This window comes from Triturus cristatus, chromosome 6, assembly GCF_964204655.1.
Source record: "Triturus cristatus chromosome 6, aTriCri1.1, whole genome shotgun sequence".
Lineage (NCBI taxonomy): Eukaryota > Metazoa > Chordata > Amphibia > Caudata > Salamandridae > Triturus > Triturus cristatus.
This window is the reverse complement of record NC_140589.1, coordinates 930080780-930095963: the sequence shown is the minus strand read 5'-3', so window position 1 is coordinate 930095963 and position 15184 is coordinate 930080780. Positions and strand designations below refer to the sequence as shown.

Below are 15184 nucleotides of genomic sequence, written 5' to 3'. Positions count from 1 at the left end.
ACCAGTTTCTCAGGGTCGGAGCTAATCTTCTCCCATTTCAGCCTCCGATTTCCATTATATGGGACCACCTCATTTGTTCGCCTCAGTGGGGGTTGCTCACTACTACTTTTTAATTTGCTCCACCCTAACTTCAAACTCAGTGGGTTATGATCACTGTCCTGCGAGGGAACTACCTCCATATCCACTAAGTCACACCACATGGTGCTGTCCAATAAAATGTAATCAATTCGGGACGGGCCATTAAATCTATTAAACGTCATGGCCCCTTCCCGATCAGAGGATGATCTACCATTCAATGCTCTTAATTTGAAATCAACAGTAAGAGCGTTAATCTGCAGTGCCTTGGTTGTCCATTTCCTGATTGGAGGAAGTGACAAGGTAGGGATAGACCAGTTTGCATACTCCTCCGCTATGCCTAGAAGGTCATCCCTGCTTAGCGGTTCGAATGTACAATTGAAATCCCCACCTACAAGGAATTTAGATGATGGGGAGCAGTTACCTAAGGCCTGCTCTAAGAGCATAAAGGTTTTTGACGTTTTATCTCCCTGGATCCCTCTATCATAAATATTAAATAATTCCACTCGGCTATCTTTTGCCTGGCCTACGATTGTTAGATGTTGGATGTCCTCACTTTCCAGATCATGAGCAGTAACCTTCCAATTTAATTCTACTTTTATCCATATATGTAGTCCCCCGGCTGGTCTGCCCTTACCACCGCTATGAGCGGGTAGCCAAAAGGTTACATACCCTGATTTAAAAACGGGGGTTAAACTCCATGTTTCCTGGAACATGCATACGTCGTATTTTTCGATAAAGTTGTGCCATTCTGGGAGGGCCAACTTTTTCCACAGACCTGCTATGTTCCAAGAAACTAAATGTATGATCTTTTTATTGTTGGAGGGCAGAGTAATGGGGACTTCTTTACTACCACCCGCTTCTCGTGGTTCCAGGGCATTGGGAATTTGGGAGTACACTGTAGGGATTAGGGGATAACTCCCTCCGTCCATATGGACCGAAGATGAACAATCCAGACCTGAAGGATCCGCAGGGGCCATAATCCCATTAGGCAATTCTTTAGTCTTACCGTGGACCAGCCCATTTCCTATTGGCCTGGATGCACTAGAGCTAACCCCCCCTTCCCTCTCAATCCTTAAACATCAATCACAATCATCCATACCCGAGAACACATCGAACCTATTCATTGTCTCCAGGGGTGTAAAAGGCCTCAAGTACTCCTTTCGCTGATTATTGTACCTAGTAAATCTAGGAGGAATCACATTCCAACCCTGGGGGTCCGGTAACATATTCCTGCCATAGGGTATTGTCGGAATACTTAATTTTGCTTTATCCTTATTCATGTGATGTGATGGAGGGAAAACCAGGGATCTCGGATAAAAATAGGTTAAAGCTCGAAGGCTAATACAACTATCACTCACTCCCGGGGGCCAATTTATTATGTAGTCAACTACACCCGGGTCTCTAAAATTGATCAGGACGATATCTCCCTCAACATCTTTACATCTGCCACCTATCCAGGGAAGGCGCCTAACGTGTAATATCTCCCCATTAAGATTATTGTTTATTGGTCTATGTATGCTTAGCCAATGGACAATTTTGTTTTTCAGCTGGTAAAAACCCTCTCTCTTATTGTCCGCTAGCACGGGAACCCCCGTTAGGACCACCACCAGAGGCACCGCCTCTGGGGGTAAGTCTACTTGTGGCCCGTGATTCCCCATATTACCATAATGGCTAGAACTTCCCTGTTCCTGCCTCATAGACTCCTTAGTAGCCATAGCGTTCCCTTCCACTGGCTTAGTAATAGACTTACTGATTGGGTGTTTCCCTATCATAGGGGGCCCCTGTCTATGTAAATCAAGCAACGGCTGGTTTAAGTTCTGTAAGGGATTTATACCAGGTTGGGGGGGTTCCTTGGGAGCATGGGTGGGGGGGGTCCTAGCATGAGTAATGTTCTTATGTGCTTGGACCATTCCCGGACTGGTCATTTTACTCAGGGTAGACTCTATGCCCTCCAACCTCTGCTCCAATTTCTTCAAACTATTGGTAATAGGCAAAATTAAGGTGCTAAACAGCTCTCCCAATTTGGTACACAATGATGTAGATGAAGCGTCCGACTCAGCTAGAACCTCGGGGGTCAGATGGATTTCAGAGTTGGTCACGGCCAAATCAGAGTCCGTAAAAGGGTGGAATGGATTCAGATTTGGTCTATTAACTGGTCCAACCGCCAGCTTTGTACCAGCACTATGTGTAGCTGTGGTATGGCACCCAAAATCACAATGGTTGTGTTTTGTTAATTTAGCCTGGCCCAGCCGCTCCTTACGTCTTATTTTCCTCGGGGGCGGGCCATAGAATTTACCCTTATCCAATTTCTTGTGCTTTTTCACTATTGATTTACCACGAGCAGGCAACAGCTTTCTAGGCACCATAGGGCTAATTATAGCATTAGAGAGGGCAGTATTACTAATATCATGTACTTCGGGGGGACAACCCACAGGTGAACAATCACGTAATAGCAAGGGCACACCATCCTTAGAAAAGGTAGCGTCACTGGCCCCGCCATTACCATCAGCGCCCAAGGGTTCCTCAATTATACTGACTTCTACAGCCCTACGCTTCATATTTTCAATGGAGCGACGGCGCTCAGTCCTACGTTCGTCCAAAGAAAGGTCCCTCTTTTCCTCCCTGGCGACCTTCCTGAAGTACATATCCAAAGGGCCATAAGTCGAACCCCCCGGCTTTTCCCCACTCACTTTGTCAGGGCTCTGGGCCATAGGTACGGTAATAACCCTCGCTTTGGTGACGTCAGATGGCGCTAGGGTGCCTGGGAGATGTGGTCTCCACTCGCCGGGGCCGCAGAATAGCGTGGCGGCAACAGCAACGGCAGAGGGACACCCAGCGGGACAGCAGCGGCACTCAGGTGAGCAGATGCGGACAGGGCAGGACACCAGTAGTCACCCCCTCGCTTTTCGTGGCTCCAGAGGTGTCAGGGTTCCTCTTGCAGGAGCTGAGCTGACTTCACACCGGTTGGGAGTCGTTGCTGCTTGAGTTGGTATTGGTTCCTGGCTTCTGGCTTGTTCCTTGCTTTTGGGAGCACACGTCTTGGAATTCCTGGCAATTTCACGGGCTTCCAATCTTTTAAGAAGGATTTACACTGTGCTGTTTAAGTGGGGCGTCTTCTGTTTGATTTGGCGGGGATCTCTGGAGGGCAGAGCTCTGCGACCTGAATTTGGTACGGTTTTGTAGCCTCAATCAATCGGCAAAATATATTCTTGCAATCCTTCAGTACTTTCGGATAAAAGATAGAATGGTGCTTTTAGTTGCCTCTTATTCATAAGTTTCTCTGTATCCTCACTCAGTATTTTCACCATGTATGGCTATCTTCTAATGTTAATGGATTCTGTTTAACTTGTTGCGTAGAGTGCGTTTTATATATCGCTATCTCAATTTACTTCAAACTTCTTGCTTCTAACATCATTCAAGTAAGTCTGTTATCTTCGTAGAGAAGGTTCTTGCCTTTTCCTCTTTACCACCCTTTTTTCTTTTTTTAAAATGGGGTGTCTCATCTAAGTCTTGCCAGATCATAAATTGAGAAAGGGAAGAGCATTTCCTTTAGACGTCCGTCCTCATTGATCTCAATATTCAGATGGAGCACAGTCCTTGAACAGTTTCGGCCTTGAATAGACCACGAGGGATCATTGCATTTTTTCTTCAGTACTCTGATCTAATGATGGTTCTTACAGCAGCTAAACAATGTAAACAAATGCTTTGGTCCTGTTAAAAAAAGATTTTCTTTAGTCAGGATGTTTCCAGGGCTACTGCTAATCGTCGGAAGGAATTTCTGGATCCCAGACCAAAGCTTCGATCCATGAACGCTCGTTATGGCCTTATTCATCCTTGTTTCTTCAAGCGAGGTCACATACAAAGACAAGTCAACACTTTGGAAGACCTTGTTGAGCTTAAGAAATTCATACACATTCATAAAGGAGAAGACATGGAACTTAGTAAATCTTAAATGTTCTTCATTTATTTTATAATATTAAACTTTTTATTCTCTCTCTCTTCTTTACAGATCACCAATTGTCTAATTGATCAAGATGTCTCTTTTCCTTAATGTCTCTCTGTTCCAGTGTACACATTTTTTTCCATACACAATGTCTACTGCAGTTTTCGATAAACACTTTGGGCGCCTTGTCGGAATGGTCTTATTATCTTTAGAGTGTCCTCCGTTTTTTCTGGCTCCCTCCTTTCAGCACCATTGTCCTTTTCGCTTTTCATTGTTATGGCTAAAGTCTTGCTGTTTTTTTGTCATCCTTCAGCTATATTTATATTGGGTGAGTCCTTGTACTACCCTTTTTTTCCTCTCTTTTTTGCTTTTATTTCTACTTCTTTCTTCAAATCTTTTTTGTATACTCCTTTTCAATACAGCCTATTTTTTTCTGCAGTTTTGCTCATTCTGGCTTCCACCATTTTCTATCTTACTCACTGTGGTTGGTTGTGTAGAAAGTGTACTATAGGTTTACTATAGTGTGTTTTTTTTATGGCTCTTTATGTGTCCCTGCAATGAGTAGCTTATGTATTGTCTCATGGAACGTTAAAGTCTTCGTAACCCAGTTATCAAGCATTGGCAAAGCCAATAGATCTCGCCTATCACAGCTATTGGTTTTGGGAATGTTTGGTATCCACGCTGGGCAGCAGCGCAGATGCTTCGCAGTGTGGCCAAAACTAAATTGAAAAAGCGCTATGACAGTCAGGGCTAATGCACTTTATTTTTTTTAAGTACAGTAACACTGGAGGAATCAGACATTTTTATTATTTTTAGACATGCTGCAGAACAGCCACACTACTTTAAAGCATGTAAACCTTGCGATTGTATTTGTATGAACAGATATGTTTTTACTTTGGGATTCAATTGTGTACTTTGGTTTTAAGCCCTGAAGAAGCTTCTTGATATGAGTACGAAACGCATTGGCTGCCATCTTGTTTTAATGACCAAGAATGTATATTGAAATAAATAATCTCTCTACCAGGACTCAATCTTCTGGAGTTCTCCTTGAATTATTGGACTCTCTGAATGAGAAGAAGAAATCGTATCCAATTTTGTTTTTAATACCTGCTTCAGGATGTCTGTTGACGTGCTCCGACTGCTTCCTGGGGCAGAGGGGCAGATATTCTATGGGGAGCTGATATCACCCGATAGCTAGAGTACTCTGGCACTCTAAATAACAGCATAGCTCTGTTAACCTGCTCCGCACATCATCCATGATGCATTTGGGAAAGAGTGTTTCAGGCTTGTCAAATAGAGTGCGACCCATCTGTTGAGACTGTATGTACTCCTCTCTGCTGGAGAAGACAGAAAATATGTCAAAGCCAGTGGTGTGGTCCCAGGTGCTGTTTGGAATTTGACCACAGAAACTACAGCAGAAAGTCTCACACCTCAACAGAAAATGTGCATTTTTGACAAGTAACAAAGAACATGAAACTAAGGGATGTCCAGAAGCGGCTGTACTTCTCAGCGAATACTATGGGAATATTTGTAAAAAGACTTCTATACACTACAACTACCAAGATGCACCTGAGAGAACTATTGCAGCGGGTCTGCCAATAGAAGTGTGGCCCAACTGCAGAATTGTGATGTGTTCTCCTCCTTACTGGGGGAGCCTGTGAAGTTTGTATGAGCCGAAGGTCTGCACCTGAGCAACTTTCGCAGCCCTGCCAAATTTCCCAGGTCCATGTTTGATGTGCTGCTCAAGTTCAGGTTTTCTATGAATTCTGAGACTTTTAGTATTGTTTATCCTTTTATAAGACAGGACTACAAGTCCCAGAATTCAAAAAAGAAAACCTGGCCTGCAACAAATCACCATGCATGGATATGGGAAACGTGGCATCTATGCTTTAGGTATTCGACTATGGAAACGAAAGCGCTAGGCATGACATCCACAGAGGCTACTCACTTCCGGCGAGTACCAAAAGTGTGATACACACTCATGTCAAGGAACGGACAGAACTTGAACCACTCAGCAAATACAATGATTCAAGCCAGCTCAGGGGCATTTAAAGGATTTGGGGGCCCTGGGCCAAGCATATTTTTGGGGCCCCTGTTTGGAACAGCTTTGTATTTATGATCCAGTTTCAGTTCTTTATGCCCTCTTTGGCAACGTCACTGACAGTGCACAGGCACACTGGTCCAAATTCTAAATGTGTTTACATCTAATATTTAGGGATAGTGATGTGTGTTTTCAATACTGAAACACCCCAGCAGCTCACTAATATAACTGCAAATCTCTGCGACACCCTACCATTTCTCATATGTGAGGTCCTATTTCGATGTAAAAAAAATCTTTTTATGGATGTTGCATGAAACAAACACTTTTTCTGCAAAATATCTGTAACAGATGCTCACACATCACCCACATGAAAGAATGAAGGAAAATAGTGATTAAAACCATGTTTAAGAATTATTCAGGGTGATCAGGGCAAGACTGGTGCTGGTGCCCTGGTCCAGAGCCCACTTTGCCCATGCCTCTGAGCCTGCTAGCTTAAATCGCAACTCGTGAATGTCTCCAATCAGTAGCACTTGTGCTGATCTGAACAGTTGAGTAAGGTGCCTCTGCCTTACTACCGCTGCAATGCAAAAAGGGAAGACTTTTGTTTCAATCACAACACTGGTGATGCTCTGCGTACGTCTTCCAGTAGCTTACCCTGAAATAACGCTTCTGACATTCAGAAAAGCCGTTGACGAGCTTGCTTTTGTTCGCAGCATGTCTGCGCCTGACTTGACGGCTGAACAGCAGCAAGGGCTGGATTACAAACATTTAGTGACTGACTGAGTGATAATATTTACATCTGGGGCAGGATTGCTCAGATTTCAGTCCACCAATGTTAGACCGGCTGCTCCAGATTGCACGGATACAAGTTTGCAGTGCAGGATATGGTGAAAACCGTGTATGCACTGAGTGCTTGTGCAAATACATTTTTTTGTATTAGTCTTTCAGTCCAAATGCCTGGGCAAGAATGCAGTGCAATATGGAATGAATGGGACATGAAAATGTCAGTGCGGAATTGCACCGCTGCAAACTATGTAATCCAGCTCGACGTCTGCTGCACCATATAGAGCTTTGCAAATGTTAGCAATCCTTCTATCAGAAAGTCACTGGCTCCCCCCCCGGGCATTGAGTGACTGACTGCGTGCTCACTGTCTGCTTCCTGTACAGTCCTGGAGGGTTCACTTGATTACTCCAGAGAAGCCACTCGCTGGAGCAGCACTTCACTAGCCACAGGAAAAACAAAGCGTTGATGCACCATCCCGTCTTCGGGCGCTATCAGAGAGAGGGACACCGAGTAGCACCGCAGCTTGCCGCCAGATGGGACTTGAAATACAAAACACGTTCAGTGCTGGAGTTATCAGAATGAGAAGAAGCTGGTAGCAAAGCTGCCTGACTTCAGCCGGGGTGTGAAATATGAAAGGCTTGCAGCGCCTCTAATTTAGGCCCTGCCAGAGTGAGTAGCACCGCGGCCTAATACCAGCCGGGACTTAAAATATGAAGCGTCTACGCTCATTATCCTGTATTCAGGATTTGCCAGAGCAAGCAGCGCCAAGAAGCTATACTGCCTCAAACTGTTGTCGGATGGGTCTTGAAATATAAATCGCTTGGTTCAGCCTCCTTAGTTCGGGAGCTACCAGAGTGACACCAATGCGTAGAAATGTTTCCTGACACGAGCTGGGGCGTGGACAGGCCTTTGGGACTTCTGTCACCCAAAGAAATCAGACCTCAGAGATGCACTGGGCACCCTTACAGAGCACTAAAGTGCTTTAAAGAGAGGTGAGAGGGGCAAAGAGTGGATACACCCAGCCCCTGCGTTGCAAGGGCCTCTCTGCAAAGACCTCCTGCCAAGGCCATTTTTGATCTACGAGGTGGCCAGCACAAGCTAAAATGCCAGGGACCTCTCAGATATGTGTTGTGGGGCAGGGGCCCAAGGGGGAATTTCATGCGATGCGAGAGGGGGGGTTAGGGATGGGGTGATAGAAGGGAAAGAAACCCAAGGAGTTAAGGAATGAAGACTGGGTAGAGAAAGGCAGCAAAGAAGATGCAGTAGAGAGGGAGAGGAACAGGAGAGAAGGTGGACTGAAAGGGAAGGATGGAGGATATGGGTAGAGAGGCAAGAAATGAAGGAGAGAGGGGGTGGAGTGTGTGGTAGCGCGCACCTTCTTTCTTATCATTAAGAGTGTACTTAAGAATTGGAAGTCAGAACGATGTGTTGATTCCATTAGGGAATCAGGAAAGGGAAGATTCTAAAGAAAGTGGTTGGGAGACGACTGTTGGTGGATGAGGTGAATAAACTTACCTGCTCAACGTACGAGCATGTAAAAGTTGTTACCTTCCAGGTTGATGTTAGCAAGGGTGATCATCCCTCTCATATGGTGATTGTAGAAGGGGTATCGCTAGTATTCAAATTTGATTCCTGTTCACATTTGACAATGATTGGTGATGACGTCTTTATTCAACATTTTTCTGATAAAGTCAAACTGCTCAAAAATGATCTCTCTCCTGTGGGTTATGGGGGTTTACCAATTAAAATATCTGGATACTTTGTAGCTACTATTGAACTTGGTGGGAGGATGATTGCTGGGAAAGTGTACGTTGCTAAGCATGGTGATTCGCCTATGGGTTGGCCTCACCAACGTTTGCTTGGGGTAAGTCTTAACCCCAATGCCTCTCCACAAGTTCAGGTACAAGCGGTTGGGGATCCTTCTATTATGTTTTTGAAGCAGTTTTCGGATATATTTAATGACACTCTGGGTAGTCTTAAGGGGTACAAACATCACATCAAGTTAAAGAGCGGAGCAGTACCTGTGGTTGCTAAAGTGAGAAGAATTCCGTTAAATGAACAGGTTGGGGTACAAAAGGAAATTGACAAGCTGGTGAGTGCAGGCATAATAGTACCAGTTGAAGCCACAGAATGGTTGGCTCCCATTGTTGTAGCCAAGAAGGCCAGTGGTGAGCTTCGTCTATGCATTGACTTACGAGCATTGAATAAGGAGGTCATTGTGGATAGGTTTCCATTACCTAACATAGATGAGATGGTTAGTACTTTGGGGGGTGCAAAATACTTTTCTACTCTGGATTTGGCATCAGCTTATCACCAGGTTGAACTGGATGACTCTTCTCAGGACTTAACTGCCTTGGTTACTCCCATGGGCACTTTTAAATTTTGTAGAATGCCATTTGGGCTGATCTCTGCGGCTCCGGTGTTTCAACGTATAATGTCACACATCCTCAAAGGTCTTGCTGGGGTAAAGTGTTATCAGGATGATATTTTAATTTTTGGTAACACTTTTCACGAGCACAATGCTCGTGTGCTAGCGGTACTACAACGTCTTAGAGAAGCTGGTCTTACTCTCAGGAAGGACAAATGCAAATCTGGGGTAGAAGAAGTAAATTATCTTGGCCATTGCATAACTGGGCATGGTGTTTTTCCTAAGAAGGAGTTGGTTAATGTTATTATGAACATTTCTGAACCGGTCAACAAAGAAGAACTCTTATCGTTTCTTGGAATGGTAGAGTTCTACAGTAAATTTATCCCTGGTTATGCGGGGAAGACTCACAATTTGAGAAAACTTACAGTGAAAAATGTGGGGTTTCAATGGTCCAGTGAGTGTGTGAAGGAGTTTAGTTCAATCAAGGAAGAACTTAGTAAGGCCCCTGCTCTCCATGCGTTTGTACCTGGTGATCCTTCTGTGATTATGACGGATGCTAGTGAAAAGGGTCTGGGAGCTGTGCTAGTTCAGAAAAAGAATGGACGAGATTGTCCCATAGCCTGTGCCTCAAGGTGTCTTAGAGGAGCTGAAAGGAATTATTCGGTTATAGAGAAAGAGTCTTTAGCCATATTTTGGGCTTTGAGGAAGTTTAGGAATTTGATTTGGGGGATGAAGGTCAACGTGTTGTCGGATCATAAACCCTTAAAGGAGGTGTTCTCCAAGAAAGGCCTTGACTCTATTTCTTCTAGAATAAGGAAATTGATTATTTCTCTTCAGGAATTTCATTTTGATGTGGATTATATTCCAGGGGTCATCAATAGATCGGCCGACTGTCTATCTAGGTTGGTTGATCTCAGTGTGAACAGTGGGGAGGATGTTGTTGACAGTGAAGTTATTAATGTATGTGAGATCACGGAGGGTACTGTCACTCAGGATGATTGGAAAGAGGAAATTAACAAGGATGAGGAGATGAGTAGAGTGATTGAGTTGTTGGCAGAGAGTAAACGGTTGGAGAAACCATAGAGCTTGGTTTCAGATGAACTGCCAGTGTTTGAGGGAATGCTCACCAGGGGCACTAAATTGGTTCCTCCTATGGGTATAAGGAAAAGGTTACTCAACTTTGCCCATGTTGGACATCTTGGAATTGTTAAGACTAAAGAATTGTTGAGATTGCAGTTTTGGTGGCCTGGTATGGATATGGAAATTGAGAGGTTGGTTCGCGAATGTACTGAATGCTGTGCTAGTGACAAGATTCTGAAGACAAAACAAACTCCTATGGTGTGCAGGAAGTTACCTAATCATCCTTGGGATGAGATTTCCATTGACATCATTGGTCCGTTACATGATGTGTGTGATACCCCGTACTTGGTAGTGGTCTTGGATCTCTACTCCAGGTGGATAGAAGTATGTGCGGTTAGAGATGTGTGTACTGTGTGTGTCATCAGATTTTTACAGGAAATCTTTAAGAGCGAGAGTTTTCCTAACAGCATTCTTTCTGATAATGGACCACAATTTACTTCAAATGAGTTTAAGAATTTCCAGGACAAATGTGGGATTTGTCATAAAAAGTGTGCGATTTATCATCCTGAAACGAATGGTGCGATTGAAAGGGTTAACAAAACCCTAAGGAAAGTATTCAACTGGCGAGAGCTAGTGGATTGGATTGGAAGGAATCTCTTCAAGACAGAATCTTGGCTTATGGGTGTCACCCCATTCTACCACTGGAAGATCTCCTTTTGAACTCTTTAAAGGGAGAATTCCCAATACCTTATTATGTCCTGGTTGGATGCGCATGAACAAGGGTTTTGTTGACAATCAAATAGGAAGTTGGAGGGACAGAGAGTTAGAGAAACAGTCGTTAAGAAAATCCTATGTTGACGACAAGAAATGTGCTCAGTTCCAAGTGGTAAAGGTGGGTGATTTGGTCAAGATAAAAGCTCCGGTGGGGTGTCAACCTTGGTCAAAATATACCGCTGTAAGACCTGTGATTAAAGTATTCAACAATGCTGTTAAAACAAGTGATGGGAGAATTTGGAACAAAAGTCGTGTTGTGGTTGTCAATCCCATTGATCCATCTGATTTGTTGGTTAGCAACAGACTTAACTCAGGTCCCAAGTTCTCTGGATGCTCATCTTCTTTTCATGACCTGTCCGGTGCCTCGAGTGATGTTCGAGGGAGGAGTCAAAGGGCACATAGACTTCCGGTATACATGAAGGATTACGTTAGGTCGTAATTCTGTTTAGGTATGATGTTTTAGTCATGCTGGTCTTGTGGTACATGATGTGTTTATGCTACGCTGTTTTATTTTCTGAAATTGTATGTGTTTATTTCTTGTTGTACATTTGTTTGCAATTTGCTATGTTTCAGTTGAGGAGAAAGATGTGTGGTAGCGCGCACCTTCTTTCTTATCATTAAGAGTGTACTTAAGAATTGGAAGTTAGAACGATGTGTTGATTCCATTAAGGAATCAGGAAAGGGAAGATTCTGAAGAAAGTGGTTGGGAGACGACTGTTGGTGGATGAGGTGAATAAACTTACCTGCTCAACGTACGAGCGTGTATCTGCGTGCAGGACACATCTCGCAGAGTAGTGTATGCGTGCTAGCTCAGGCTCGACCAAAAAACAAAGGGCGTGGTCTCATTTATCAAAATTAAATTGTCAAAAAGCTTTATTACAAGGAAAGCATCATAAAGAACAAGATATAGCCTCCTTGCTTGGGCAATGGTTTAGGAGTGTCTTTGGCTACACTGCTGTAAATTAGAATAATTGTGTTATAATATTGTTTCATAAATGGTATGTATTCAGTTGTTGAATGAGGTTAAAGATGATGTTGGTAGATGGCTCATCAGTTTTCAATATGCATTGTTTAGGCCTTAATGGTGTAGATTGATTATTCTGGAATGATTTTTCCACACTAATATCTTCCCATGCACCACAAAATCTTATAGTGGGTAGCGACTGCAATCAACTTATGGATCCTTTTCTAGATCGAAAATCTCAGTCTTCGTTTATTCCTAATAAAATGCATAGAGCCTTTCAGAGCCATTTCCTCCAGAGGGTTGATAGATGTTGGAGAACCTCTAATCCTGATGTCTTAGAATTCACTTTTTTTCTCGTTCACAACTCCCACTTTAGAACAGATTACATATTTTCCACTCACTCTTTTCTCCAAATACTGATACATACTGAGTTATGTTCAATTCTTATTTCTGATCATGCTGTCATAGTAGACTTGCATTATCATATCCTTATAACCTCTTCTCGCAGGTGGAGATTTAACAATGCCTTTCTGCTTGACCAACAATTTACAGAACAGTTTACATTGTTTTTACACAGGTTTTTCGAGAATAATCTTTCCTCAGAGACGCAGATTAATTCTATTTGGGAAGCCTTTAAAGCAACTGCTAGGGAGTTAATAATAGATTTTGTTGCAGTGGAAGTGGAAGTGACTCAAAGACTTGGTGCAACTTTTAAAACAAATTAAATCCTTGGAACAAATATTTTTCTTCAATCACACTGATACTTTGTCTAAACGTATTAAGTCTAAAATGCAATATAACAGACAATCTTGGGCTAATGCTTGAGGTAGCTTATTTAAGTTTAATGGTAAAACGTTTGGTGGTCAGAATAAGGCTGGCAAATCTCTGGCTAATTATCTTAAAAGTCTAAGATAGTTGCCATAGCAGACATTGCCGGGGTCAGGCATGTTAGTGACTCCAAAATATTAGTGTGTTTCACAGAATACAATACTAATTTATATGTTACCCCCCCCCCCCCCGCCCCCGAGTCCCCTCCTTCACTCGAACAGATCGATGCTTTTTTCCAATCAATTTTTATGTCCCCAGATAACATTGTAGATTTATCCTCTCTTGATATTCCAATTTCTGAGCGAGAGATTTTCAATACCATTAATCACATGGCAAAGGATAAACCTCCTGGGCCTGATGGCTTTTCTGTGCGTTTATATCTTCATTTCAAGCATCTTTTAATTCCAAAGTTTTTACTAATTCTTATTTATTATTTAAACTTAGGACGGACACAAGGCTCTTTTTCTCAGTCCATGCTTTATTTGCTTCCAAAAAAAGGTAAAGATCTCTCTCAATGTAGTAACTACAGACGTATCTCTCTGATTAACACAGATTGTAAGATTTTGGCTCAATTATTGGCACTTCGTATTAATCATGTTATTCACGATTTAGTTGACCTGCACCAGTCGGGGATTGTTAAAGGAGGTTAGTTTTGGATAATTCTAGAACTTTCCTCAATATCATTCATTTGGCCTCCAAATTGACCTACTCCTTAGCTGCCATAAATCTTGATGCTGAAAAGGCTTTTAAACGAGTGAATTAGGAATGGATGTTCAGAGCACTGAAATGACATGGATTTAGTCCTCATATCCTTCAATATATTCATTTATTACACTTTGAACCCTCTACCTCTATTTGCATCAACTGTAATCAATCCAGTTATTTTTCTCTTCACAGAGGGACTAGACAGGGTTGCCCTCTATCCTCACTTTTATTTATTTTATGTTAAGCAGCCTTTTTAGAAAGAATTTGTCATTCTTCAAATTTTTTAGGCGTTCAATTTTAGAGCATGGATATACAATTCACAGCATACACGGATTATATTTTGTTATATTTATCCAACCCAAACAGCATTACCGCCTTAAATATTGCCTCCCAGATAGGTTTAAGGATACTGGGTTCACATGGAATTCAAAATGCATTAAATGTTTATGTATACTATATTCAAATAATATCAAAGAAACTTAAAATTGATCTTAATTAAATAAATACAAAAATTACTTAATTGGTGGAGGGTTAGTCCCCTTTATTTGGGGTAGATTAGGTAAGATTAAAATTATGTTGTTACCGATAGTTAATTTTTACTTGTCCATGCTACCGGTTATATTTCCACTTACACTTTTTAAAACTATTAATCGTTCCTTGATCAAATTCTTGTGGAAGAAACGCAAATCACAAATCTCATTAGAATGTCTTCAGCAATCCAAAGATATTGGAGGGGTTAAATTTTCCTAATCATAGGCTATACCATTCTGCCTTTACACAAACACATTTGGACTTATTTTTCAGTGAATCCTCAAGAAGTGTCAAAAATGTGGGGTCAATTGGAACGGGCTCAATTTACACCATTTTCTTTCAAGGAGGTGGTTCACATTTTCCAACCCCCAAAGGCTTTTTTCTCTCCTATACTTACTCATTTTATAGCCATTGTTAAACTTTTAATTATTTCCCAATTGTGAAATTATTTCACAAACTCCAATTAGGTACAATAAGCACATAAAACGAAATACAGTTATCTCATGGAAAGAATGAATTATTAAAGGAATTATAAAAAACAGTCATATATTCTCCAATGGTTCTCTGTTAACTTTTTCTGAAACCCAGAAAATATGACATATCTTCTTACTATGCTACTCATTATCAACACTTTAAGACTCCTCTTCTATTTATTTCTCAAAACTCTACTTCTGTTTCACATACACAGCTTCCCTCTTTTACAGTGGATTTCTCCTTACAAAAGAACGTTTTTGGCATATATAAGATTTTGATTGGTTCTTCTGATTTAGGAACAAAACCAAAAAATAGAGCTAATGTGGGAAACTGATCTTCACCAACAGTTCGCTTTCCAAACAAGGAATTCCGTGTGGGCTAAGATCCACACTTCTCATTCAGCAAGCACAACCCAAACAATATATTATTTCTATAAAAGATCATTCTTAACCCCTATCAGCATTATTAGAAAGCTTGAATTTCTGAAGGCTAAGCGTTGGTCTTGTTCTTATGATAAAAGTGACATGTTATTTGATTGTCCTTTGGTAAAAAAGCTTTAGTCAGTCATATGGGATAAATTGAATGAAATTTTGTCCATGAATATTCTTCACAGG

At 41.9% G+C, this 15184-nt stretch overlaps 1 protein-coding gene across 2 annotated transcripts in view; it reads right to left on the bottom strand.

Annotated features, from left to right (window-relative positions):
* The window catches only part of HBS1L (HBS1 like translational GTPase), a 498888-nt gene that overhangs the window by 399213 nt on the left and 84491 nt on the right, over positions 1-15184 (bottom strand). The window lies entirely within an intron of this gene.